This window comes from Bombina bombina, chromosome 2, assembly GCF_027579735.1.
Source record: "Bombina bombina isolate aBomBom1 chromosome 2, aBomBom1.pri, whole genome shotgun sequence".
In the NCBI taxonomy this organism is placed as follows: domain Eukaryota; kingdom Metazoa; phylum Chordata; class Amphibia; order Anura; family Bombinatoridae; genus Bombina; species Bombina bombina.
This window is the reverse complement of record NC_069500.1, coordinates 811301227-811328331: the sequence shown is the minus strand read 5'-3', so window position 1 is coordinate 811328331 and position 27105 is coordinate 811301227.

Sequence of the window (27105 nt, the reverse complement as noted above, 5' to 3'; positions counted from 1 at the left end):
TTTGTATAAAGCACAATTATTCCAATTCCTTATTTTATATGCTTTCGCACTTTTTTCTTATCACCCCACTTCTTGGCTATTCGTTAAACTGAATTGTGGGTGTGGTGAGGGGTGTATTTATAGGCATTTTGAGGTTTGGGAAACTTTGCCCCTCCTGGTAGGAATGTATATCCCATACGTCACTAGCTCATGGACTCTTGCTAATATGAAAGAAATGAATTTATCAGGTAAGTTCTTACATAAATTATGTTTTTAGTTTGTTTTTAGTTATAGCTATTTTAGGGGGATATCTGTGTGTGCAGGTGACTATTACTGTGCATAATTATTAGGCAACTTAACAAAAAACAAATATATACCCATTTCAATTATTTATTTTTACCAGTGAAACCAATATAACATCTCAACATTCACAAATATACATTTCTGACATTAAAAAACAAAACAAAAACAAATCAGTGACCAATATAGCCACCTTTCTTTGCAAGGACACTCAAAAGCCTGCCATCCATGGATTCTGTCAGTGTTTTGATCTTTTCACCATCAACATTGCGTGCAGCAGCAACCACAGCCTCCCAGACACTGTTCAGAGAGGTGTACTGTTTTCCCTCCTTGTAAATCTCACATTTGATGATGGACCACAGGTTCTCAATGGGGTTCAGATCAGGTGAACAAGGAGGCCATGTCATTAGATTTTCTTCTTTTATACCCTTTCTTGCCAGCCACGCTGTGGAGTACTTGGACGCGTAAGATGGAGCATTGTCCTGCATGAAAATCATGTTTTTCTTGAAGGATGCAGACTTCTTCCTGTACCACTGCTTGAAGAAGGTGTCTTCCAGAAACTGGCAGTAGGACTGGGAGTTGAGCTTGACTCCATCCTCAACCTGAAAAGGCCCCACAAGCTCATCTTTGATGATACCAGCCCAAACCAGTACTCCACCTCCACCTTGCTGGCGTCTGAGTCGGACTGGAGCTCTCTGCCCTTTACCAATCCAGCCACGGGCCCATCCATCTGGCCCATCAAGACTCACTTTCATTTCATCAGTCCATAAAACCTTAGAAAAATCAGTCTTGAGATATTTCTTGGCCCAGTCTTGACATTTCAGCTTGTGTGTCTTGTTCAGTGGTGGTCGTCTTTCAGCCTTTCTCACCTTGGCCATGTCTCTGAGTATTGCACGCCTTGTGCTTTTGGGCACTCCAGTGATGTTGCAGCTCCGAAATATGGCCAAACTGGTGGCAAGTGGCATCTTGGCAGCTGCACGCTTGACTTTTCTCAGTTCATGGGCAGTTATTTTGCGCCTTGGTTTTTCCACACGCTTCTTGCGACCCTGTTGACCATTTTGAATGAAACGCTTGATTGTTCGATGATCACGCTTCAGAAGCTTTGCAATTTTAAGAGTCCTGCATCCCTCTGCAAGATATCTCACTATTTTTGACTTTTCTGAGCCTGTCAAGTCCTTCTTTTGACCCATTTTGCCAAAGGAAAGGAAGTTGCCTAATAATTATGCACACCTGATATAGGGTGTTGATGTCATTAGACCACACCTCTTCTCATTACAGAGATGCACATCACCTAATATGCTTAATTGGTAGTAGGCTTTCGAGCCTATACAGCTTGGAGTAAGACAACATGCATAAAGAGGATGATGTGGTCAAAATACTCATTTGCCTAATAATTCTGCACTCCCTGTAGTGATCACACAAAGAGGATTTTTTTTTTTTACTAACATATACATTGTTCTCAGTCATCATCAGGCATTTACATCAAATTCCGACAATTAAACAAATGGAGCCAACTAAAAATGTTACCTTATCCCCATCTCTGTTCCCGTAATATGTATTACTTTTCCCTGTTTGGTATAAAACCCCAATTTAAGTCTAATGTATTCAGAATTTAATAGTTTAGGTGGGTACATGTTTTGGGTTATATCTGTCCAAGAATTATAGAGATACTATTCTTGTAGATCCTCAAAATATTCAAAAGAGCTTTACAAGTATACTTGCTGTTCCAGTGGTAGAATGTGTCATTCATTTGTTCTTGTGTGTGCAGAGACTTAAAATCAGAAACATTGGGGGAACTTCCGGGTGGCGGCCATGTTAGGTCGCATGTCTTTCAGCTCCTTCAACCCTCAGCACAAATCTCTTAGAAATTTTCTCCCTCTCACTGCATCGCACACATCTTTTGGGACCAGCTACTGCAGTTAAGCAAGCTCTCTTGTGCATTGCCACAATTTTTGTATTTAGTGCATTATCCAACACTCTGGAAAGATCTAAAGGTTGCGGCCTGCCATCTTAACCTCCTGGAAGTGCAATTACTTGCCTCTGTCGTTAGATTGCAGGGACATCCCGCAAGATACTGCCAGTTCTCAAACCAGCAAGACACTGCATCTGACTGAACAGCATCGCTCACCAAGTTCCTGTCTAGTGCTTAATGACTTACTGATAGTGGCAGACCTCACCTGGTTACACAGTCAACTCAAATTGAGGCCAACATGTTAGATAGGGGAGGGGTGGCGCTTTAGGGCCCTGGCGCCCGCACCCTGCATATGAAGAGCCTGTGAGTGATCCAAATTGCAAGACCGTGGAGCTGACAATACCGCAGGAGAGAACGCTGGCATTAAGGTCAGAGGCTGCTCTTAAGAGTCCTATATATCTACCCCGTGTGTTTCATCATCACTGCAGAGCTCCCAGCAGATGACCCGCAGGACAGTGAGATCACAATTTGCATCTGCCAGAGCCCTCGATTCAAGCACAGGATCGTGAACTTAAACATCTACTGCTACATCTCATATACCCATCTCTAGTTATTCAAGGGCCGTGTGCGCTCCTCCGAGACCCAAGCCACCCGCTACAAGCTCTGTAGGGACTGCACTCGAGTCACCACATAGCATCACCATACTTTAGATGGGATCCTGGAGGTCTGTACACCCTTTATGTTCAGGAGCCAGAACGGAGGCCGTTACCTGTTTTCACTCTTTCCCACATGGTTTGTTTACCAATACAAAGGGACGCTGTTGTACTGGTTTAAGGGACATAGTAGGGTAAATATCTGGACATTCGCTATACCAGGCATGACACTCGGCTCTATATATATGGACTGATGCGAGGTTGCTAAATCTACTATATCTGCCACTCATAATATTCTTATGTCCGGCTATTAGACTGGCTTCTATGTACCAGATACTTGTAGACCCAAAATACAGTACAGCGGTCCCACCCCTTGCTCTCTCTCTCCCCCCTCTCTTTTGCTTTCTCTTTCCCCCCTCTCTTTTGCTCACTCTCTCCCCATCTCTTTTGCTCTCTCCCCCCTCTTTTCCTCTCTCTCCCCTTATTTTGCTCTCTCTCCCCCCTCTTTTGCTCTCTTCCCCTCTTTTGCTCTCTCTCCCCCTCTTTTGTTCTCTCTCCCCTCTCTTTTGCTCTCTCTCCCCCCTCTTTTGTTCTCTCTCCCCCCTCTTTTGCTCTCTCTCCCCCTCTTTTGCTCTCTCTCCCCCCTCTGTTGCTCTCACTCCCCTCTCTTTTGCTCTCTTACCACTCTCTCTTTTACTCTCTCTCTCCCCCACTTTTGCTCTCTCTCCCCCCTCTTTTGCTCTCTCTCCCCTCTCTTTTGCTCTCTCCCCCTCTTTTGCTCTCTCTCCCCTCTCTTTTGCTCTCTCCCCCTCTTTTGCTCTCTCTCCCCCTCTTTTTTCTCTCTCTCCCCCCTCTTTTGCTCTCTCTCCCCTATATCCCCTCTCTTTTGCTCTCTCTTCCCTCTCTTTTGCTCTCTCTTTACCCTCTTCTGCTCTCTCTCCCCCCTCTTTTGCTCTCTCTCCTCTCTCATTTGCTCTCTCTCCCCACTCTTTTGCTCTCTCTCCCCCCTCTTTTGCTCTCTCCCCTCTCTTTTGCTCTCTCCCCCCTTTTCTGCTCTTTCTCCCCACCTCTTTTGCTCTCTCCCCCCTGTTTTGCTCATTCCTGCCTCTCTTTTCCTCACTATCCCCTCTCTTTTGTTCTCTCTCCCCTCTCTTCTGCCCTCTCTCCCCCGCTTTGCTCTCTCTCTCCCTCTTTTGCTCTCTCTCCCTCCTCTTTTGCTCTCTCCCCTCTCTCTTTTGCTCAATCCCCCCTCTTCTGCTCTCTCTCCACACCTCTTTTGCCCTCTCCCCCCTGTTTTGCTCACTCCTGTCTCTCTTTTGCTCTCTCTCACCTCTCTTTTGTTCTCTCTCCCCTCTCTTCTGCCCTCTCTTTCCGCCTTTTGCTCTCCATCTTTTGACCTCTCTCCCCTTCTTTTTCTCTCTCTCTTCTCCCCCCTCTTTTGCTCTCTCTCTCCCTCTTTTGCTCTCTCTCCCTCCACTTTTGCTCTCTCCCCTCTTTCTTTTGCTTTCTCCCCCCACTCTTTTGTTCTCTCTCCCCTCTCTTTTGCTCTCTCTCCCCACTCTTTTGATCTCTTTTCCCTCTCTTTTTCTCTCTCCCCCCCCTCTTTTGCTCTCTCTCCCCCTCTCTCCCCCTCTTTTGCACTCTCTCCACCTCTATTCCCCCTCTTTTGCTCTCTCTACCCTTTCTTTTGCTCTATCTCCCTTCTCTTTTGCTCTCTCTCCCCCTCTTCTGCTCTCTCCCCCCTCTATTTCTCTCTCGCCCTCTCTTTTGCTCTCTCCCCCCTCTTCTGCTCTCTCCCCCCTTATTTTATTCTCCCCCCCCTGTTTTGCTCTCTCCTGCCTCTCTTTTACTCTCTCTCCTCTCTCTTTTGTTCTCTCCCCCCTCTCTTTTGCTGTCTCTCTCCCTCTTTTGCCCTCTCTCCCCCCCCTCTTTTGCTCTCTTTCCCCTCTCTTTTACTCTCTCTCCCCCCGCTTTTGCTCTCTCTCCCCCCTCTTTTGCTCTCTCTCCCCTCTCTTTTGCTCTCTCTCCCCCCTCTTTTGCTCTCTCTCCCCCCTCTTTAGCTCTCTCTCTCCTCTCTTTTGCTCTCTCTCCCCCCCCCTTTTGCTCTCTCCCCCTCTTTTGCTCTTTCCCCTTCTTTACTCTCTCCCCCTCTTTTGCTCTCTCTCTCACCCCTCTTTTGCTCTCTCTCCCCTCTCTTTTGCTCTCTCTCCCCTATCTTTTGCTCTCTCTCCCCCCTTTTTTGCTCTCTCCCCCCCTCTTTTGCTCTCTCTCCCCTCTCTTTTGCTCTCTCTCCCCCCTCTTTTGCTCTCTCTCCCCCCTCTTTAGCTCTCTCTCTCCTCTCTTTTGCTCTCTCTCCCCCCCCCTTTTGCTCTCTCCCCCTCTTTTGCTCTTTCCCCTTCTTTACTCTCTCCCCCTCTTTTGCTCTCTCTCTCACCCCTCTTTTGCTCTCTCTCCCCTCTCTTTTGCTCTCTCTCCCCTATCTTTTGCTCTCTCTCCCCCCTTTTTTGCTCTCTCCCCCCTCTTTTGCTCTCTCTCCTCTCTCATTTCCTCTCTCTCTTCCCTCTCTTTTGCTCGCTCTTCCCCCTCTTCTGTTCTCTCTCCCCCCTCTTCTGCTCTCTCTGCCCCCTCTTTTGCTCTCTCTCCCCCCATTTTGCTCTCTCCCCCCTCTTCTGCTCTCTCTCCCCACCTCTTTTGCTCTCCTCCCCTGTTTTGCTCACTCTTGCCTCTCTTTTGCTCTCTCTCTCCCCTCTCTTTTCTTCTCTCTCCCCTCTCTTTTCTTCTCTCCCCCTCTTTTGCCCTCTCTCCCCCTCTTTTGCTCTCTCTCTTCTCCCCCCTCTTTTGCTCTCTCTCTCTCCCTCTTTTGCTCTCTTTCCCTCCTCTTTTACTCTCTCCCCTCTCTCTTTTGCTCCCCCCCTCTTCTGCTCTATCTCCTCACCTCTTTTGCTTTTTTGCCCTGTTTTGCTCACTCCTGCCTCTCTTTTGCTCTCTCTCCCCTCTCTTTTGTTCTCTCCCCCCTCTCTTCAGTCCTCTCTCCCCCTCTTTGCTCTCTCTCTCCCTCTTTTGCCTTCTCTCCCCCTCTTTTGCTCTCTCTCCTCTACCCCCTCTATTGCTCTCTCTCCCTCCTCTTTTGCTCTCTCTCCCCCCTCGTTTGCTCTCTCTTCCCTCTCTTTTGCTCTCTCCCCCCTCTTTTACTCTCACCCCCTCTTTTGTCTCCCCCTTCTTTTGCTCTCTCTCCCCCTCTTTTTTCTCTCTCTCCCCCCTCTTTTGCTCTCTCTCCCCCACTATCTCCCCTCTTTTGCTATCTCTCCCCCTCTATCCCCCCTGTTTTGCTCCCTCTACCCTCTCTTTTGCTCTATCTCCCCTCCCTTTTGCTCTCTCTCCCCCCTCTTCTGCTCCCCCTCCTCTTTTTCTCTCTTGCCTCTCTTTTGCTCTCTCCCCCACTCTTCTGCTCTTTTCCCCCCTATTTTGATCTATCCCCCCTGTTTTGCTCTCTCCTGCCTCTCTTTTGCTTTCTCTCCCTGCTCTTTTGTTCTCTCTACCCTCTCTTTTGCTCTCTCTCTCCCTCTTTTGCCCTCTCTCTCCCTCTCTTTTGCTCTCTCCCCCCTCTTTGCTCTCTCCCCCTCTTTTGCACTCTCTCCCCCTCTTATTTCTCTCTCCCCCCTCTTTTGCTCTCTTTCCCCTCTCTTTTGTTCTTTCTCCCCCTCTCTTCTGCCCTCTCTCCCCCTCTTTTGCTCTCTTTCTCCCTCTTTTGCCCTCTCTCCCCCTTTTGCTCTCTCTCCTCTCCCCCCTCTTTTGCTCTCTCTCCCTCTCCCTCTCCATCTCCCCTCTTTTGCTCTCTCTCCCCTCTCTTTTGCTCTCTCTCCACCCTCTTCTGCTCTCTCCCCCCTCTTTTGCTCTCCCCCTCTCTTTTGCTCTCTCCCCCTCTCTTTTGCTCTCTCCCCCTCTCTTCTGCTCTCTCCCCCCCCCCTATTTTGCTCTCTCCCTCCTGTTTTGCTCTCGCCTGCCTCTCTTTTGCTCTCTCTCACCTCTCTTTTGTTCTCTCTCCCCTCTCTTCTGCCCTCTCTTTCCCCCTTTTGCTCTCCCTCTTTTGACCTCTCTCCCCTTCTTTTTCTCTCTCTCTTCTCCCCCCTCTTTTGCTCTCTCTCTCCCTCTTTTGCTCTCTCTCCCTCCACTTTTGCTCTCTCCCCTCTTTCTTTTGCTTTCTCACCCCCTCTTTTGTTCTCTCTCCCCTCTCTTTTGCTCTCTCTCCCCACTCTTTTGATCTCTTTTCCCTCTCTTTTTCTCTCTCTCCCCCCTCTTTTGCTCTCTCTCCCCCTCTCTCCCCCTCTTTTGCACTCTCTCCACCTCTATTCCCCCTCTTTTGCTCTCTCTACCCTTTCTTTTGCTCTATCTCCCTTCTCTTTTGCTCTCTCTCCCCCCCTCTTCTGCTCTCTCCCCCCCCCTCTATTTCTCTCTCGCCCTCTCTTTTGCTCTCTCCCCCCTCTTCTGCACTCTCCCCCCTTATTTTATTCTCTCCCCCCTGCTTTTGCTCTCTCCTGCCTCTCTTTTGCTCTCTCTCCCCTCTCTTTTGTTCTCTCCCCCCTCTCTTTTGCTGTCTCTCTCCCTCTATTGCCCTCTCTCCCCCCTCTTTTGCTCTCTTTCCCCTCTCTTTTACTCTCTCTCCCCCCGCTTTTGCTCTCTCTCCCCCCCTCTTTTGCTCTCTCTCCCCTCTCTTTTGCTCTCTCTCCCCCCCTCTTTTGCTCTCTCTCCCCCCTCTTTAGCTCTCTCTCTCCTCTCTTTTGCTCTCTCTCCCCCCCTTTTGCTCTCTCCCCCTCTTTTGCTCTTTCCCCCTCTTTACTCTCTCCCCCTCTTTTGCTCTCTCTCACCCCTCTTTTGCTCTCTCTCCCCTCTCTTTTGCTCTCTCTCCCCTATCTTTTGCTCTCTCTCCCCCTTTTTTGCTCTCTCCCCCCCTCTTTTGCTCTCTCTCCTCTCTCATTTCCTCTCTCTCTTCCCTCTCTTTTGCTCGCTCTTCCCCCTCTTCTGTTCTCTCTCCCCCCTCTTCTGCTCTCTCTGCCCCCTCTTTTGCTCTCTCTCCCCCCTTTTTTGCTCTCTCCCCCCTCTTCTGCTCTCTCTCTCCCCTCTCTTTTCTTCTCTCTCCCCTCTCTTTTCTTCTCTCCCCCTCTTTTGCCATCTCTCCCCCTCTTTTGCTCTCTCTCTTCTCCCCCTCTTTTGCTCTCTCTCTCTCCCTCTTTCCCTCCTCTTTTACTCTCTCCCCTCTCTCTTTTGCTCCCCCCCTCTTCTGCTCTATCTCCTCACCTCTTTTGCTTTTTTGCCCTGTTTTGCTCACTCCTGCCTCTCTTTTGCTCTCTCTCCCCTCTCTTTTGTTCTCTCCCCCCCTCTTCTGTCCTCTCTCCCCCTCTTTGCTCTCTCTCCTCTACCCCTCTATTGCTCTCTCTCCCTCCTCTTTTGCTCTCTCTCCCCCCTCTTTTGCTCTCTCTTCCCTCTCTTTTGCTCTCTCCCCCCTCTTTTACTCTCACCCCCTCTTTTGTCTCCCCCCTCTTTTGCTCTCTCTCCCCCTCTTTTTTCTCTCTCTCCCCCCTCTTTTGCTCTCTCTCCCCCTCTATCCCCCCTCTTTTGCTATCTCTCCCCCTTCTTTTGCTCTCTCTTCCCTCTCTTTTGCTCTCTCTTCCCTCTCTTTTGCTCTCTCCCACCTCTTTTACTCTCACCCCTTCTTTTGTCTCCCCCCTCTTTTGCTCTCTCTCCCCCTCTTTTTTCTCTATCTCCCCTCCCTTTTGCTCTCTCTCCCCCCTCTTCTGCCCCCCCCCCTCTTTTTCTCTCTTGACTCTCTTTTGCTCTCTCCCCCACTCTTCTGCTCTTTTCCCCCCTATTTTGATATATCCCCCCTGTTTTGCTCTCTCCTGCCTCTCTTTTGCTTTCTCTCCCTGCTCTTTTGTTCTCTCTATCCTCTCTTTTGCTCTCTCTCTCCCTCTTTTGCCCTCTCTCTCCCTCTCTTTTGCTCTCTCCCCCCTCTTTGCTCTCTCCCCCTCTTTTGCACTCTCTCCCCCTCTTATTTCTCTCTCCCCCCTCTTTTGCTCTCTTTCCCCTCTCTTTTGTTCTTTCTCCCCCATCTCTTCTGCCCTCTCTCCCCCTCTTTTGCTCTCTCTCTCCCTCTTTTGCCCTCTCTCCCACTTTTGCTCTCTCTCCTCTCCCCCCTCTTTTGCTCTCTCTCCCTCTCCCTCTCCATCCCCCCTCTTTTGCTCTCTCTCCCCTCTCTTTTGCTCTCTCTCCACTCTCTTCTGCTCTCTCCCCCCTCTTTTGCTCTCTCCCCCCCTATTTTGCTCTCTCCCCCCTGTTTTGCTCTCGCCTGCCTATCTTTTGCTCTCTCTCCCGTCTCTTTTGTTCTCTCTCCCCTCTCTTTTGCTCTCTCTCTCCCTCTTTTGCCCTCTCTCTCCCCCCTCTTCTGCTCTCTATCTCCCCTCTTTTGCTATCTCTCCCCCTCTATCCCCCCTGTTTTGCTCCCTCTACCCTCTCTTTTGCTCTATCTCCCCTCCCTTTTGCTCTCTCTCCCCCCTCTTCTGCTCCCCCTCCTCTTTTTCTCTCTTGCCTCTCTTTTGCTCTCTCCCCCACTCTTCTGCTCTTTTCCCCCCTATTTTGATCTATCCCCCCTGTTTTGCTCTCTCCTGCCTCTCTTTTGCTTTCTCTCCCTGCTCTTTTGTTCTCTCTACCCTCTCTTTTGCTCTCTCTCTCCCTCTTTTGCCCTCTCTCTCCCTCTCTTTTGCTCTCTCCCCCCCTCTTTGCTCTCTCCCCCTCTTTTGCACTCTCTCCCCCTCTTATTTCTCTCTCCCCCCTCTTTTGCTCTCTTTCCCCTCTCTTTTGTTCTTTCTCCCCCTCTCTTCTGCCCTCTCTCCCCCTCTTTTGCTCTCTTTCTCCCTCTTTTGCCCTCTCTCCCCCTTTTGCTCTCTCTCCTCTCCCCCCTCTTTTGCTCTCTCTCCCTCTCCCTCTCCATCCCCCCTCTTTTGCTCTCTCTCCCCTCTCTTTTGCTCTCTCTCCACCCTCTTCTGCTCTCTCCCCCCTCTTTTGCTCTCCCCCTCTCTTTTGCTCTCTCCCCCTCTCTTTTGCTCTCTCCCCCTCTCTTCTGCTCTCTCCCCCCCCTATTTTGCTCTCTCCCTCCTGTTTTGCTCTCGCCTGCCTCTCTTTTGCTCTCTCTCACCTCTCTTTTGTTCTCTCTCCCCTCTCTTCTGCCCTCTCTTTCCCCCTTTTGCTCTCCCTCTTTTGACCTCTCTCCCCTTCTTTTTCTCTCTCTCTTCTCCCCCCTCTTTTGCTCTCTCTCTCCCTCTTTTGCTCTCTCTCCCTCCACTTTTGCTCTCTCCCCTCTTTCTTTTGCTTTCTCACCCCCTCTTTTGTTCTCTCTCCCCTCTCTTTTGCTCTCTCTCCCCACTCTTTTGATCTCTTTTCCCTCTCTTTTTCTCTCTCTCCCCCCTCTTTTGCTCTCTCTCCCCCTCTCTCCCCCTCTTTTGCACTCTCTCCACCTCTATTCCCCCTCTTTTGCTCTCTCTACCCTTTCTTTTGCTCTATCTCCCTTCTCTTTTGCTCTCTCTCCCCCCTCTTCTGCTCTCTCCCCCCCTCTATTTCTCTCTCGCCCTCTCTTTTGCTCTCTCCCCCCTCTTCTGCACTCTCCCCCCTTATTTTATTCTCTCCCCCCTGCTTTGCTCTCTCCTGCCTCTCTTTTGCTCTCTCTCCTCTCTCTTTTGTTCTCTCCCCCCTCTCTTTTGCTGTCTCTCTCCCTCTATTGCCCTCTCTCCCCCCTCTTTTGCTCTCTTTCCCCTCTCTTTTACTCTCTCTCCCCCCGCTTTTGCTCTCTCTCCCCCCTCTTTTGCTCTCTCTCCCCTCTCTTTTGCTCTCTCTCCCCCCCTCTTTTGCTCTCTCTCCCCCCTCTTTAGCTCTCTATCTCCTCTCTTTTGCTCTCTCTCCCCCCCTTTTGCTCTCTCCCCCTCTTTTGCTCTTTCCCCCTCTTTACTCTCTCCCCCTCTTTTGCTCTCTCTCACCCCTCTTTTGCTCTCTCTCCCCTCTCTTTTGCTCTCTCTCCCCTATCTTTTGCTCTCTCTCCCCCTTTTTTGCTCTCTCCCCCCCTCTTTTGCTCTCTCTCCTCTCTCATTTCCTCTCTCTCTTCCCTCTCTTTTGCTCGCTCTTCCCCCTCTTCTGTTCTCTCTCCCCCCTCTTCTGCTCTCTCTGCCCCCTCTTTTGCTCTCTCTCCCCCCTTTTTTGCTCTCTCCCCCCTCTTCTGCTCTCTCTCTCCCCTCTCTTTTCTTCTCTCTCCCCTCTCTTTTCTTCTCTCCCCCTCTTTTGCCCTCTCTCCCCCTCTTTTGCTCTCTCTCTTCTCCCCCTCTTTTGCTCTCTCTCTCTCCCTCTTTCCCTCCTCTTTTACTCTCTCCCCTCTCTCTTTTGCTCCCCCCCTCTTCTGCTCTATCTCCTCACCTCTTTTGCTTTTTTGCCCTGTTTTGCTCACTCCTGCCTCTCTTTTGCTCTCTCTCCCCTCTCTTTTGTTCTCTCCCCCCCTCTTCTGTCCTCTCTCCCCCTCTTTGCTCTCTCTCCTCTACCCCTCTATTGCTCTCTCTCCCTCCTCTTTTGCTCTCTCTCCCCCCTCTTTTGCTCTCTCTTCCCTCTCTTTTGCTCTCTCCCCCCTCTTTTACTCTCACCCCCTCTTTTGTCTCCCCCCTCTTTTGCTCTCTCTCCCCCTCTTTTTTCTCTCTCTCCCCCCTCTTTTGCTCTCTCTCCCCCTCTATCCCCCCTCTTTTGCTATCTCTCCCCCTTCTTTTGCTCTCTCTTCCCTCTCTTTTGCTCTCTCTTCCCTCTCTTTTGCTCTCTCCCACCTCTTTTACTCTCACCCCTTCTTTTGTCTCCCCCCTCTTTTGCTCTCTCTCCCCCTCTTTTTTCTCTATCTCCCCTCCCTTTTGCTCTCTCTCCCCCCTCTTCTGCCCCCCCCCCCTCTTTTTCTCTCTTGACTCTCTTTTGCTCTCTCCCCCACTCTTCTGCTCTTTTCCCCCCTATTTTGATATATCCCCCCTGTTTTGCTCTCTCCTGCCTCTCTTTTGCTTTCTCTCCCTGCTCTTTTGTTCTCTCTATCCTCTCTTTTGCTCTCTCTCTCCCTCTTTTGCCCTCTCTCTCCCTCTCTTTTGCTCTCTCCCCCCTCTTTGCTCTCTCCCCCTCTTTTGCACTCTCTCCCCCTCTTATTTCTCTCTCCCCCCTCTTTTGCTCTCTTTTCCCCTCTCTTTTGTTCTTTCTCCCCCATCTCTTCTGCCCTCTCTCCCCCTCTTTTGCTCTCTCTCTCCCTCTTTTGCCCTCTCTCCCACTTTTGCTCTCTCTCCTCTCCCCCCTCTTTTGCTCTCTCTCCCTCTCCCTCTCCATCCCCCCTCTTTTGCTCTCTCTCCCCTCTCTTTTGCTCTCTCTCCACTCTCTTCTGCTCTCTCCCCCCTCTTTTGCTCTCTCCCCCTCTCTTTTGCTCTCTCCCCCTCTCTTCTGCTCTCTCCCCCCCCTATTTTGCTCTCTCCCCCCTGTTTTGCTCTCGCCTGCCTATCTTTTGCTCTCTCTCCCGTCTCTTTTGTTCTCTCTCCCCTCTCTTTTGCTCTCTCTCTCCCTCTTTTGCCCTCTCTCTCCCCCCTCTTCTGCTCTCTTTCCCCCCTATTTTGCTCTCTCCCCCCTTTTGCTCTCTCCCCCTCTCTTTTGTTCTCTCCCCCTCTTCTGCTCTCTCTCCCCCCTCTTTTGCTCTCTCCCCCCTGTTTTGCTCTCTCCTGCCTCTCTTTTGCTCTCTCTCCCCTCTCTTTTGTTCTCTCTCCCTTCTCTTCTGTTCTCTCTCCCCTCTCTTTTGCCCTCTCTCCCCCTCTTTTGCTCTCTCTCCTCTCCCCCCCTCTTTTTCTCTCTCTCTCTCCTCTTTTGCTCTCTCTCCCTCCTCTTTTGCTCTCTCTCTCCCTCTTCTGCTCTCTCCCCCTCTTTTGCTCTCTCCCCCTCTTTTGCTCTCTCCCCCCTCTTTTGCTCTCTCCTGCCTCTCTTTTGCTCTCTCTCCCCTCTCTTTTGTTCTCTCTCCCCTCTCTTTTGCTCTCTCTCTCCCCTCTTTTTTCTCTCTCTCCCCCCTCTTTTTTCACTCTCTCCCCCCTCTTTTGCGCTCTCTCCCCCCCTCTATTTCTCTCTCGCCCTCTCTTTTGCTCTCTCCCCTCTCTTCTGCTCTCTCCCCCCCTATTTTATTCTCTCCCCCCTGTTTTGCTCTCTCCTGCCTCTCTTTTGCTCTCTCTCCTCTCTCTTTTGTTCTCTCTCCCCTCTCTTTTGCTGTCTCTCTCCCTCTTTGGCCCTCTCTCCCCCCTCTTTTGCTCTCTTTCCCCTCTCTTTTACTCTCTCTCCCCCCGCTTTTGCTCTCTCTCCCCCCTCTTTTGCTCTCTCTCCCCTCTCTTTTGCTCTCTCTCCCCCTCTTTTGCTCTCTCTCCCCCCTCTTTAGCTCTCTCTCTCCTCTCTTTTGCTCTCTCTCCCCCCCCTTTTGCTCTCTCCCCCTCTTTTGCTCTTTCCCCCTCTTTACTCTCTCCCCCTCTTTTGCTCTCTCTCACCCCTCTTTTGCTCTCTCTCCCCTCTCTTTTGCTCTCTCTCCCCTATCTTTTGCTCTCTCTCCCCCCTTTTTTGCTCCCCCCCCCTCTTTTGCTCTCTCTCCTCTCTCATTTCCTCTCTCTCTTCCCTCTCTTTTGCTCGCTCTTCCCCCTCTTCTGCTCTCTCTCCCCCCTCTTCTGCTCTCTCTGCCCCCTCTTTTGCTCTCTCTCCCCCCTTTTTTGCTCTCTCCCCCCTCTTCTGCTCTCTCTCCCCACCTCTTTTGCACTCCCCCCCCTGTTTTGCTCACTCCTGCCTCTCTTTTGCTCTCTCTCTCCCCTCTCTTTTCTTCTCTCTCCCCTCTCTTTTCTTCTCTCTCCCTCTTTTGCCCTCTCTCCCCCTCTTTTGCTCTCTCTCTTCTCCCCCCTCTTTTGCTCTCTCTCTCCCTCTTTTGCTCTCTTTCCCTCCTCTTTTACTCTCTCCCCTCTCTCTTTTGCTCCCCCCCCCCCCTCTTCTGCTCTATCTCCTCACCTCTTTTGCTTTTTCCCCCTGTTTTGCTCACTCCTGCCTCTCTTTTGCTCTCTCTCCCCTCTCTTTTGCCCTCTCTCCCCCCTTTTGCTCTCCCTCCTCTCCCCCTCTTTTGTTCTCTCTCTCCCTCCTCTTTTGCTCTCTCTCCCTCCTCTTTTGCTCTCTCCCCTCTCTCTTTTGCTCTCTCCCCCCATCTTTTGTTCTCTCTCCCCTCTGTTTTGCTCTCTCTCCCCACTCTTTTGCTTTCTCTTCCCTCTCTTTTGTTCTCTCTCCCCTCTCTTTTGCTCTCTCTCCCCATTCTTTTGATCTCTTTTACCTCTCTTTTTCTCTCTCTCCCTCCTCTTTTGCTCTCTCTCCCTCCTCTTTTGCTCTCTCCCTTCTCTCTTTTGCTCTCTCCCCCCATCTTTTGTTCTCTCTCCCCTCTCTTTTGCTCTCTCTCCCCACTCTTTTGCTCTCTCTTCCCTCTCTTTTGTTCTCTCTCCCCTCTCTTTTGCTCTCTCTCCCCACTCTTTTGATCTCTTTTCCCCCTCTTTTGCTCTCTCCCCCCTCTTTTGCTCTCTCCTGCCTCTCTTTTGCTCTCTCTCCCCTCTCTTTTGTTCTCTCTCCCCTCTCTTTTGCTCTCTCTCTCCCCTCTTTTTTCTCTCTCTCCCCCCCTCTTTTTTCGCTCTCTCCCCCCTCTTTTGCTCTCTCTCCCCCCTCTTTTGCTCTCTTTCCCCTCTCTTTTACTCTCTCTCCCCCCTCTTTTGCTCTCTCCCCCTCTTTTTTCTCTCTTTTGCTCTCTCTACTCTCTCTTTTGCTCTCTTCCCCCTCTCTATTGCTCTCTTTCCCCCCATCTTCTGCTCTCTCTCCCCCATCTTTTGCTCTCTCCCCCTCCATTTTTGCTCTCTCCCCCTCTTCTTCTCTCTCTCCCTACCTCTCCCACCTGTTTTGCTCACTCCTGCCTCTCTTTTGCTCTCTCTCCCCTCTCTTTTGTTCTCTCCCTCCCTCTCTTCTGCCCTCTCTCCCCCTCTTTTGCTCTCTCTCTCCCTCTTTTGCCCTCTCTCCCCCCTTTTGCTCTCCCTCCTCTCCCCCTCTTTTGCTCTCTCTCCCTCCTCTTTTGCTCTCTCTCCCTCCTCTTTTGCTCTCTCCCCTCTCTATTTTGCTCTCTCCCCCCTCTTTTGCTCTCTTCCCCTCTTCTTTGCTCTCTCCCCCTGTCTTTTGCTCTCTCCCCCTTCTTCTGCTCTCTCCCCTCCCATTTTGCTCCCCCCCCCCTGTTTTGCTCTCTCCTGCCTCTATTTTGTTCTCTCTCCCCTCTCTTTTGTTCTCTCTCCCCTCTCTTTTGCTCTCTCTCTCCCTCTTTTGCCCTCTCTCTCCCCCCTCTTCTGCTCTCTCCCCCCCCCTCTTTTGCTCTCTCGCCCCTCTTCTGTTCTCTCTCCCCCCCTCTTTTGCTCTCTCCTGCCTCTCTTTTGCTCTCTCCCCTCTCTTTTGTTCTCTCTCCCCTCTCTTCTCTTCTCTCTCCCCTCTCTTTTGTCCTCTCTTTCCCTCTTTTGCTCTCTCTCTCCCTCTTTTGCCTTCTCTCCCCCTCTTTTGCTCTCTCTCCTCTACCCCCTCTTTTGCTCTCTCTCCCCCCTCTTCTGCTCTCTCCCCCCTCTTTTGCTCTATTCCCCTCTTCTTTGCTCTCTCCCCCTGTCTTTTGCTCTCTCCCCATTCTTCTGCTCTCTCCCCTCCCATTTTGCCCCCCCTGTTTTGCTCTCTCCTGCCTCTATTTTGTTCTCTCTCCCCTCTCTTTTGTTCTCTCACCCCTCTCTTTTGCTCTCTCTCCCCCTCTTTTGCCCTCTCTTTCCCTATTTTGCCCTCTCTCCCCCTCTTTTGCTCTCTCTCCCTCTTTTGCCCTCTCTCCCCCCTCTTTTCCTCTCTCTCTCCCTCTTTTGCCCTCTCTCCCTCTCTTTTGCTCTCTCTCCTCTCCCCCCTCTTTGCTCTCTCTCCCTCTTTTGCCCTCTCTCCCCCTCTTTTGCTCTCTCTCCTCACCCCCCTTTTTTGCTCTCCCCCCCCCTCTCTTTTGCTCTCTATCCTTCCTCTCTTTTCCTCTTTCTCCTTTCTTTTTGTCGCTATCTCTCGGCCATGCCCACTCCCACCCGGCCACATCCCCATCATGGGTGCTCCCGCCGGCCATGCCTCTTGCCACGCCCACCGACCATGCCCCCTCGCGTCTCTCCCGTTCGGCCATGCCGCTCACAACGGAGCTCATCCTCTCTTCTGCTCAAGGCCAGGTATATTTGTCCTCGCGCATTCTCTACTGCACATGACTGCATCTGACAAACATACCTGGCCTTTTATTATATAGGATAGCAGTTTTACATAATCAACAATTGCGCTAACCATGTGACAGCCATCAGCCAATCTTAGACTCATATACAATGTTAACGCTATAATAGCTGGAGCCTTATTGATATTGTAGCAGGTCGCTTAGAATCTAGGCCATAGTTTGTTTTCCTTCTATATATTTGAGGAGGCCCTAAGAGCCTGAGCATATGCTGAATTGTCTGTCTGAACAGACAGACCCATATGGACCCTAGTAATAACTCACTGATGACCAGAGCATGTTTAGTGCGCTATTGTTCTAACAGATGATATAGATACTTATTTTGGTCTTGCATAGTATGTCAGATGTTTTGAACTTCCTGTCCACCAAAGGTTTAAAGGGATAGTCATCAGAAAAATTGTTATTGTTTAAAAAGATAGACAATGCCTTTACTACCCATTCCCCAACTTTGCACAACCAACATTGTTATATTAATATACTTTATAACATTTAAACCTCTAAATTTCTGCCTGTTTCTAAGCCACTACAGATAGCCTCTTATCACATGCGTTTTTATTAGCTTTTCACAAAAAGAGACTGCTAATCCATATGAGCCATATTGATAACATTGTGCTCTCTTCTGTGGAGTTGTGGCTGACACTGTATTAATTGGCTAAAATGCAAGTCAATAGATAATAAATAAATAGCGATGTGATCAAGGGGCTGTCAAAAGAGGTTCAGATACAAGGTACTCACAGAGGTTAAAAGTATATTAATATTACCATGTTGGTTGGACAAAACTGAGGAATGGGTAATAAAGAGATTATCTATCTTTTTAAACAATACACATTTTGGATTTGACTATCCCTTTAAATACATTAATCAGCTACTTCACCAGACTAGCAAGGGTTCATATTTTCATACAAGGCTGGTAATCTAGGACAGCGGGGACAAGAGTACCACTATCAGAAGCCACATATAAATAAATGTGTGTTAATATAGTCATCCACCTTAACCTACTAACATGCTATTAAATGGAGTATTCATGCAATATGTACTAAACCAACATGTCCAGAAAGATTTTTTGTTTTCATGAGATGATCCAATTAGTCATCCAGTGGGTCAGTAACCTATCTCCTGTGGTGCCTAGATAGATGAGCTAAGGAAGAGCAGAAAGGCTTGCTGGCGTGGGAATACTCTCTAGGCCAAAGAAAAATGTGCTTCTTAGTTCTTGAACCTTATAAGGAGCATTCAGTGATCCTTTAAATTCCATAATAGAATGTATAAAAGCGCATTTTGGGCAGATGCATATCCTGCAGAGATTATTATCTGTGGGAGCTCTGAAAAATAATGTTACTTAATAAATGAGTTAAATGATTTATTCTATAAAATAGCAACATTACATAATGAAACTAACATATTTTATGGGTTTGAAGGTCAGTCCCATGTAGAAACACAACTCTGCATGGATTCAAAACATAAAGTGAAAAAACATGACGGCTCAAGTGGCGCACAATTTTTTTTTCAGTTTAGTGCTAACTGCGCTAAAAGTTAAAAAATTAGCTTTGCCCGGTTAGCACGCGTATTACAAGTAGAAAATAAAAAGTTAGCATGTGAGCAAAAGACTCAGGTACTCTTATTTCAGGACTTCAGATATCGCGACCACACTAACTTCTTTTCCCCATAACTTACCGCTTACTCAACACTGCGCTAGATTAACTGGGCTAAAGGCGAAGGTGCGTTAGAAATACTTTACATTCCTATGTTCTTCACTAGAAGAAAATGTTCGTTTTATTTTCAAAGGAAGATTTAAGAATCGACATTTCACGCAGTAAATCGACAAGCAGGTTAATGTGCCATAATGTAATGCAGATATATGGTATATGTGAAAATAGGTACTGAATTTTAACATTACTGTTATTGATAAAGGAGATATATATATATATATATATATATATATACAGTATATGTCTATACACACACACCTTTATATGACACTTGTCACATCATGCATATACATTTGAATACACAGAGCGACCCCACTCAAGAAACCTATGGCAGAATTTATATATATAGCTTCAATTTAGGATGAAAATCAAGTTTAGCGGAAAAAGGGAGGAATAGAATTTTTCAGTATAGAATAAGGACAGTGAAAGCCAGTGGCTCAGAAGAAAGTTTGTGTGTATGACGGGTGACAGGGGATATAAGGGATGATTTAAATAACAAACTAGCAGCTAGATTACGAGTCTTGTGTTACGAGTAAAAGAGCAGTGTTAAGCCTCAAAACGCTGCTTTTTTACTACTGCTGGTATTACGAGTATTGTAGGTACAGCTGTCCCGCACAATTTTTTGGCCTTACCGCAAATCAACTTAAGCAAATTGCGTACAGTCTTTTTTCTATGGGACTTTCATAGCGCCAGTATTACGAGCTTGTCCTGGGAGGCCAAAAAGTGAGCGTTACAGCCTACCCCGTCAAGATTCGTAACGCATTCTAAAGTCAGTAGTTATGAGTTTTACACTACAAGCTGTAGCATAAAATTCATAACTAAAGTGCTAAAAAGTACACTAACACCCATAAACTACCTATTAACCCCTCAACGAGGCCCTCCCGCATCGCAAACACTAAAATAAAATTATTAACCCATAATCTGCCACTCCCAACGCTACTATAATAAACATATAAACCCCCTAAACCGCCGCACTCCCGCCTCGCAAACAGTTAAATATTAACCCCTAATCTGCTGTCCCTAACATCGCCGCCACCTACCCACATTTATTAACCCCTAATCTGCCGCCCCCAACGTCGCCGCCACTATATTAAATTTATTAACCCCTAAATCTAAGTCTAACCCTAACTTAAACATAATTCAAATAAATATAAATAAAAATTACTATCATTACCTAAATAATTCCTATTTAAAACTAAATACTTACCTATAAAATAAACCCTAAGATAGCTACAATATAACTAATAGTTACATTGTATCTAGCTTAGGGTTTATTTTTATTTTACATACAAGTTTGTATTTATTTTAACTAGGTAGAATAGTTACTAAATAGTTATTAACTATTTAGTAACTACCTAGCTAAAATAAATACAAATTGACCTGTAAAATAAAACCTAACCTAAGTTACACTAATACCTAACACTACACTACAATTAAATAAATTCCCTAAATTAAATACAATTAACTAAATTCAAAACAAGTAGCTAAATTACAAAAAGCCCCACTTAATTACAGAAAATAAAAAACAAATTACAAGATCTTTAAACTAATTACACCTATCAAAATAAAAAAGCCCACCCAAAATAAAAAAAACCCTAGTCTAAACTAAACTACCAATAGCCCTTAAAAGGGCCTTTTGCGGGGCATTGCCCCAAAGAAATTAGCTCTTTTACCTGTAAAAAAAAATACAAACAACCCCCCGACAGTAAAACCCACCACCCACACAACCAAACCTCAAAATAAAACCCTAACTAAAAAAACCTAAGCTCCCCATTGCCCTGAAAAGGGCATTTGGATGGGCATTGCCCTTAAAAGGGCATTTAGCTCTATTGCGGCCCAAAGCCCTAACCTAAAAATAAAACCCACCCAATACACCTTTAAAAAATCCTAACACTAACCCCCGAAGATCCACTTACCGGGAGAAGTCTTCATCCAAGTGGCAAGATGTCCTCAAGGAAGCCAGCAGAAGTGGTCCTCCAGACGGGCAGAAGTGGTCCTCCAGACGGGCAGAAGTCTTCACCCAGACAGCATCTTCTATCTTCATCCTGATTGGATCAGCCAATAGGATTGAAGCTTGGATGAAGACTTCTCCCGATAAGTGGATCTTCTGGGGTTAGTGTTAGGATTTTTTAAGTGTGTATTGGGTGGGTTTTATTTTTAGGTTAGGGCTTTGGGCCGCAATAGAGCTAAATGCCCTTTTAAGGGCAATGCCCATCCAAATGCCATTTTCAGCGCAATGGGGAGCTTAGGTTTTTTAGTTAGGGTTTTATTTGGGGGGGGTTGGTTGTGTGGGTGGTGGGTTTTACTGTTGGGGGGGTTGTTTGTATTTTTTTTTAGAGGTAAAAGAGCTGATTTCTTTGGGGCAATGCCCCGCAAAAGGACCTTTTAAGGGCTATTGGTATTTTGGTTTAGGCTGGGGTTTTTTTTTATTTTGGGTGGGCTTTTTTATTTTGATAGGGCTATTAGATTAGGTGTAATTAGTTTAAAGATCTTGTAATTAGTTTTTTATTTTCTGTAATTTAGTGTTTAGTTTTTTTGTAATTTAGCTAATTGTTTTGAATTTAGTTAATTGTATTTAATTTAGGGAATTTATTTAATTGTAGTGTAGTGTTAGTGCAACTTAGGTTAGGTTTTATTTTACAGGTAAATTTGTATTTATTTTAGCTAGGTAGTTATTAAATAGTTAATAACTATTTAGTAACTATTCTACCTAGTTAAAATAAATACAAACTTGCCTGTAAAATAAAAATAAACCCTAAGCTAGATACAATGTAACTATTAGTTATATCGTAGCTAGTTTAGGGTTTATTTTATAGGTAAGTATTTAGTTTTAAATAGGAATTATTTAGGTAATGATAGTAATTTGTATTTAGATTTATTTGAATTATATTTAAGTTAGTGGGTGTTAGGGTTAGACTTAGATTTAGGGGTATAATAAATATAATATAGTGGCGGCAATGTTAGAGGCAGAAGATTAAGGGTTAATAATATTAAACTAGTGTTTGCAATGCGGGAGTACGGCGGTTTAGGAGTTAATATGTTTATTATAGTGGCGGCGATGTTGGGGGCGGCAGATTAGTGGTTAATAAGTGTAGGTAGGTTGTGGCAACATTGGGGGCGGGAGATTAGGGGTTAATAAATATAATGTAGGTGTCGGCGATGTTGGGGGCAGCAGATTAGGGGTTCATAAGTATAATGTAGGGTGGCGGCAATGTCCGGCGCGGCAGATTAGGGGTTAATAAGTATAATGCAGGTGGCGGCGATGTTGGGGGCGGCATATTAGGGGTTAATAAGTGTAAGATTAGGGGTGTTTAGACTCGGGGTTCATGTTAGGGTGTTAGGTGTAAACATAAAATGTGTTTTCCCATAGGAATCAATGGGACTGCGTTACTGAGCTTTACGCTGCTTTATTGCAGGTGTTAGACTTTTTCTCAGCCGGCTCTCCCAATTGATGTCTATGGGGAAATCGTGCACGAGCACGTACAACCAGCTCCCCGCTGACTTAAGCAGCGCTGGTATTGGAGTGCGGTATGGAGCACAATTTTGCTCTACGCTCACTTCTTGCCTTTTAACGCCGGGTTTAGAAAAACCTGTAATACCAGTGTTGTAGGTAAGTGAGCGGTGACAATAACGTGCAAGTTAACACTGCACCCCTCATAACACAAAACTCGTAATATGGCCGTAGCTGTTTAAACTGTTGCAAGGTTTAAGTCTATAATATTCCATCAGGAATACACAATCGGCTTCTCTCTGATCTAATACATTTCTACTGTAGCCTCTTTTAAATGGCTTTTTTATAGATATCGGACTAACACAAGATATTTAGAACCCCAAGAGTAGTTGGTCATCGGTCAGTACCAGGAATGCCTAAAGAAAGTAGGTATGCCAGAGTGAGAGAGCGTGGGTTAAAAAATAGCGACCGTGCAAAGGTTTGTAACCCTGTAAGTAAATCAAGCCTGTTTATCTATTACTGCAGCAGCCAGCACTGTAAGATCTGCTCTGTTTTCACCAGTCTGGTGTCACCTTTTGAGACTCATATGCAGCCGACTATGGCCTTAGATCGGGGGATTGTAAAGTTTGTGGTTTAGTCTGCAACAAGTTTTAGAGCACCACTAATAAGGATGTGTGCAGGAGGCTGGGGAGTATGTGCGCCCAGCTCTTTAAACCCTGTGTATGAGGCTCCACTGTCAGACCAGCGTTTATAAGCCTCTGGGAAGCACAGTCAATATCAGGGGACTGGTGGTGTGTGATAATAGAGCAACGGATAAAGGAGCAATCAGTGGCATAACTTACCTTATCTGCTAAGAGGTTCCGACACAATCATCTGCAGGCTGCACTAAATAGCGGAATGCTCCATCATTAGAAAGAAAAAATTAAAATCCCCTTTATATCAAAAAAATGCTGCTTTTCCGTTGTCAACTGTATATACTTTTAAAAGTTGTGTGTGCACAGAAGATTAAGGACCAGAAAAAAAGTATAATACCGGAGCCGAGAGTAATGGAAAAATGTTGCTTAAATACAGGAGAACCTGGGAAATATGGAAGGGTTTGCAACCCTAAGATCAATGCCTGTATGATATTGCTATACAAGGACCATCTGTGCCAGGTACAGTGTTTGCTGGAGTAGTTTTATGCTTAGGTAAAATTCTATTTTAGCATTGTAAATTATTTTCTTAGCCATACAACATTATTTTAAGACAAAAATTTGTATGAGTGTTCATATGGGGGCTACAAACAATACTGGACTGTTTGTGTGTCCATGGACCAAGAAGGGGTCTATATTACATACTATAACCGGACATAATGGTGATCAATGCCTGTCTGCTGCTGAAATATAGGGACCATCTGTGCCAGGTAAAGTGTTTGCAGAGCTGGGGTAGTGAACTACTTATATACTATAGGAGGGCATACTTGTGATCAATGCTTGTCTGCTGCTGCTTTCCTAGGACCATCTGTGTTAGGTACAGTGTGTGCAGAGTTGAGGTAGTTCTATACTTACATGTGATAGCTGGGCATAGTGGTGATCAATGTCCGTCTGCTGCTGCTATACAGGGATCATCTGCGCCAGGAATAGTGTGTGCAGAGCTGATGTAGCTCTATATAATATATGTGATAGGGTTTTACAAATTGCATAGCCACAGTTAATAATTTTGAATTTCCTGGCTACTAATTATCTTGTTATTTATGTACAGTATCTAACAAAAGTGAGTACACCCCTCACATTCTTGTAAATATTTTATTATATCTATTCATGTGACAACACTGAATAAATGACACTTTGCTACAATGTAAAGTAATGAGTGTACAGCCTGTATAACAGTGTAAAATTTGCTGTCCCCTCAAAATAACTCAACACACAGCCATTAATTCCTGAACCATTGGCAACAAAAGTGAGTACAGTCCTAAGTGGAAATGTACAAATTGGGCACAAAGTGTCAATATTTTGTATGGTCACCATTATTTTCCAGCTCTGCCTTAACCCTCTTGGGCATGGAGTTCACCAGAGCTTCACAGGTTGCCACTGGAGTCCTCTTCCACTGACGACATCACAGAGCTGGTGGATTTTAGAGACCTTACGGTCCCCCACCTTCTGTTTGAGGATGCCCCACAGATGCTCAATAGGGTTTAGGTCTGGAGACATGCTTGGCCAGTCCATCACCTTTACCCTAAGCTTCTTTAGCAAGGCAGTGGTCATCTTGGAGGTGTGTTTGGGATCATTATCATGTTGGAATACTGCCCTGCGGCCCAGTCTCCGAAGGGAGGGGATCATGCTCTGCTTCAGTATGTCACAGTACATGTTGGCATTCAAGGTTCCCTCAATGAACTGTAGCTCCCCAGTGCCAGCAGCACTCATGCAGGCCCAGACCATGACACTCCCACCACCATGCTTGACTGTATGCAAGACACACTTGTCTTTGTACTCCTCACCTAGTTGCCACCACACATGCTTGACACAATCTGAACCAAATAATTTTATCTTGGTCTCATCGGACCACAGGACATGGTTCCAGTAATCCTTGTCCTTAGTCTACTTGTCTTCAGCAAACTGTTTGCATGCTTTCTTGTGCATCATCTTTAGAAGAGGCTTCCTTCTGGGTTGACAGCCATGCAGAACAATTTGATGCAGAGTGTGGCGTATGGTCTGAGCACTGACAGGTTAACCCCCCACCCCTCACATTCTTGTAAATATTTTATTATATCTATTCATGTGACAACACTGAATAAATGTGCTGGCTGCACTCATACATATATTTGCCAATGACAACCTCTGGATATGACGCTGAGCATGTGCACTCAATTTATTTTATCGACCATGGTGAGGCCTGTTCTATGTGGAACCTGTCCTGTTAAACCGCTGTATGGTCTTGCCCACCATGCTGCAGCTCAGTTTCAGGGTCTTGCCAATCTTCTTATAGCCTAGGCCATCTTTATGTAGAGCAACAATTCTTGTTTTCAGATCCTCAGAGAGTTCTTTGCCATGAGGTGCCATGTTGAACTTCCAGTGACCAGTATGAGAGAGTGTGAGAGCGATAACCCCAAATTTAACACACCTGCTCCCCATTTACACCTGAAACCTTGTAACACTAAACGAGTCACATGACACCGGGGAGGGAAAATGGCTAATTGGGCCCAATTTGGACAGTTCCACTTAGGGGTGTACTCACTTTTGTTGCCAACGGTTTAGACATTAATGGCTGTGTGTTGAGTTATTTTGAGGGGACAGCAAATTTACACTGTTATACAGGCTGTACACTCATTACTTTACATTGTAGCAAAGTGTCATTTCTTCAGTGTTGACACATGAAAAGATATAATAAAATATTTACAAACATGTGAGGGGTGTACTCACTTTTGTGAGATACTGTATGTGTATATTTGTTATCTGGCTTGTAAAGTTGTATATGTAGCTCCTCAGTATTCTGACAGTACCCTACTTACTATAAATAATGTTCAAGTCATGCAGAACAGAAAGTATGGCAATCTGTGTCAAAAAAAGTAAACACAAGATAAACTAAGTATGTGTTAATATCAGTATCCTTTAACTTAAATGAAATATGTAGGTACACTTACAGCATGTGCTGGAATACAGAGGCAGGGGATTATGTATTTGGGACTGGGGCACTCATAGCTCCATCATGGGCTGGCATGCAGAGGTAGATGACAAGCAATCATAACTGGAGCTAATGACGCCACTGAAAGGTTATTTCCCTCATGAATAGCAGATGAACCAGTGACAAAACTCAGCGTAGTGTGAACACTCTGAAGCAAATGTTAGTGACTATAATAAAATTGTGTAACATATTTTAAGATGCTTCTGATGAAGAAAGACCTTCTTAGGAAAATTCACAGCTTTTGTAAATACAGCAGCTCTTTTTCTGTATTTTAAAGTAAGGATAAGAATAGTTTATCTTAGCAATAGTTTTTGCTATTAGCTCTCCCTGTAGTTAAACTATTTTTACAATCCTCAGCATTTATGAGGCGTCCTAAATATGGGTCTGGGAAATCTGATTTACCTTAAAGGGACATGAAACCCAAAATATTTATTTCATGATTTAGGTAGAAAATACAATTTTAAACAAGTTTCCAGTTTTCTTATATTAGCAAACTTACTTCATTCTTTTGGTATCATTTGCTAAAGGAGCAGCAATGCACTACTGGTTTCTAGCTGAACACATGGGTGAGCTAATGACAATCTGTATATATATGCAGCCACCAATCAGCAGCTTGAACCTAGGTTCTTTGCTGCTCCTGAGTTGCCTAAATAAACCATTCAGCAAAGGATAACAATAGAAGGAAGCAAATTAAATTATAGAAGTAAATTGGAAAGTTGTTTAAATTTGTATGCTCTGTCTAAATCATGAGAGACACATTTGAGGTTTCACATTCCTTTAATGGTTACATGTCTAATGCTTTACTCAAACCACACCTGCAATGCTCCTCAAATGTTTACAAGGATTTCAGTATAATAATAAATACATTTTTGTAATTTAAACTTACAGTGAACATTAAGGGGCCGAATTATAAAGTTCTGAATGGAGTTTGATGCCCCTGTTTCCGCGTGAGCCTTCAGGCTCGCCGGAAACAGCAGTTATGAAGCAGCGGTCTTAAGGCCTCTGCTCCATAACTGATTTGCCTGCTCTGAGGCTGCGGACATCAATCTGCCCGATCCTATACGATGGGGCTGATAAACACCCCCTGCTAGCGGCCAAATCTGCAGGGGGCGGCATTGCACAAGCAGTTCTGGTGAACTGCTTGTGCAATGTTAAATGCCGACAGCGTATGCTGTTGGCATTAAGCGATGTCTGTCAGACATGATACGCTACAGTGTATCATGTCGGACAGACATTGATAAATCGGCCCCTAAATATGATTATGGCAAATCCTTAAAGGGATAGGAAACCCAAAATAATTATTTTGTGATTCAGACAGAGCAGATCATTCTAAAAAAGTTTCCAATTTATCTCTATTATCAGATTTGCTTTGTCCCCATGATATTCTATGTTGAAGAGATACCAAGATAGTTATCTGGAGCACAACATGGCAGGAAATAGCGCTGCCATCTAGTGCTCTTGCAAATGGATAACATTCTTGCAAAACTGCTGCCATATAGTGATCCAGACAGGGCTCCTAAGCTTACATCCCTGTTTTTTCAACAAAAGATACCAAGATAATGAAGAAAATTTGATTATAGAAGTAAATTAGAAAGTTGTTTAAAATTGAATCTGTCTGAATGATTTAAGAGAAATTTTGGGTTTCATATCCCTTTAAATGCTATTTAGAGTGGAGATAGTTTGTCAAAAGTCAAAACCGAATGTATTGTTCCCTTTAAGGGGCGCGATCCTATATACTACGGCGTAGTTTTCAGCGCAACCGTGGGAACCCGCGCCTGTCCGTAATTTCACCTTGCACATCGGGGTATTACATATACTGCGCAGTTAGATGCTAAACTGGCGTAAGTAGGGCAAACTGGTGATCTTCCGAAAAGTGCGCAAATACACATTTTAGTCGTGGCAAGTAACTTACGCCTGTATTTTGTCCACGTAAAGTCTCAATAAAAAGTAGTTTTATGCAAATTAGTCTAACACTCGTAAAAATGAACTGCGACTCCATCTAAAAATGCGACACGTAATTACGCAATTCAAAAGTCATATATAAACCGATGCGCAGCCGCCATTTTCTT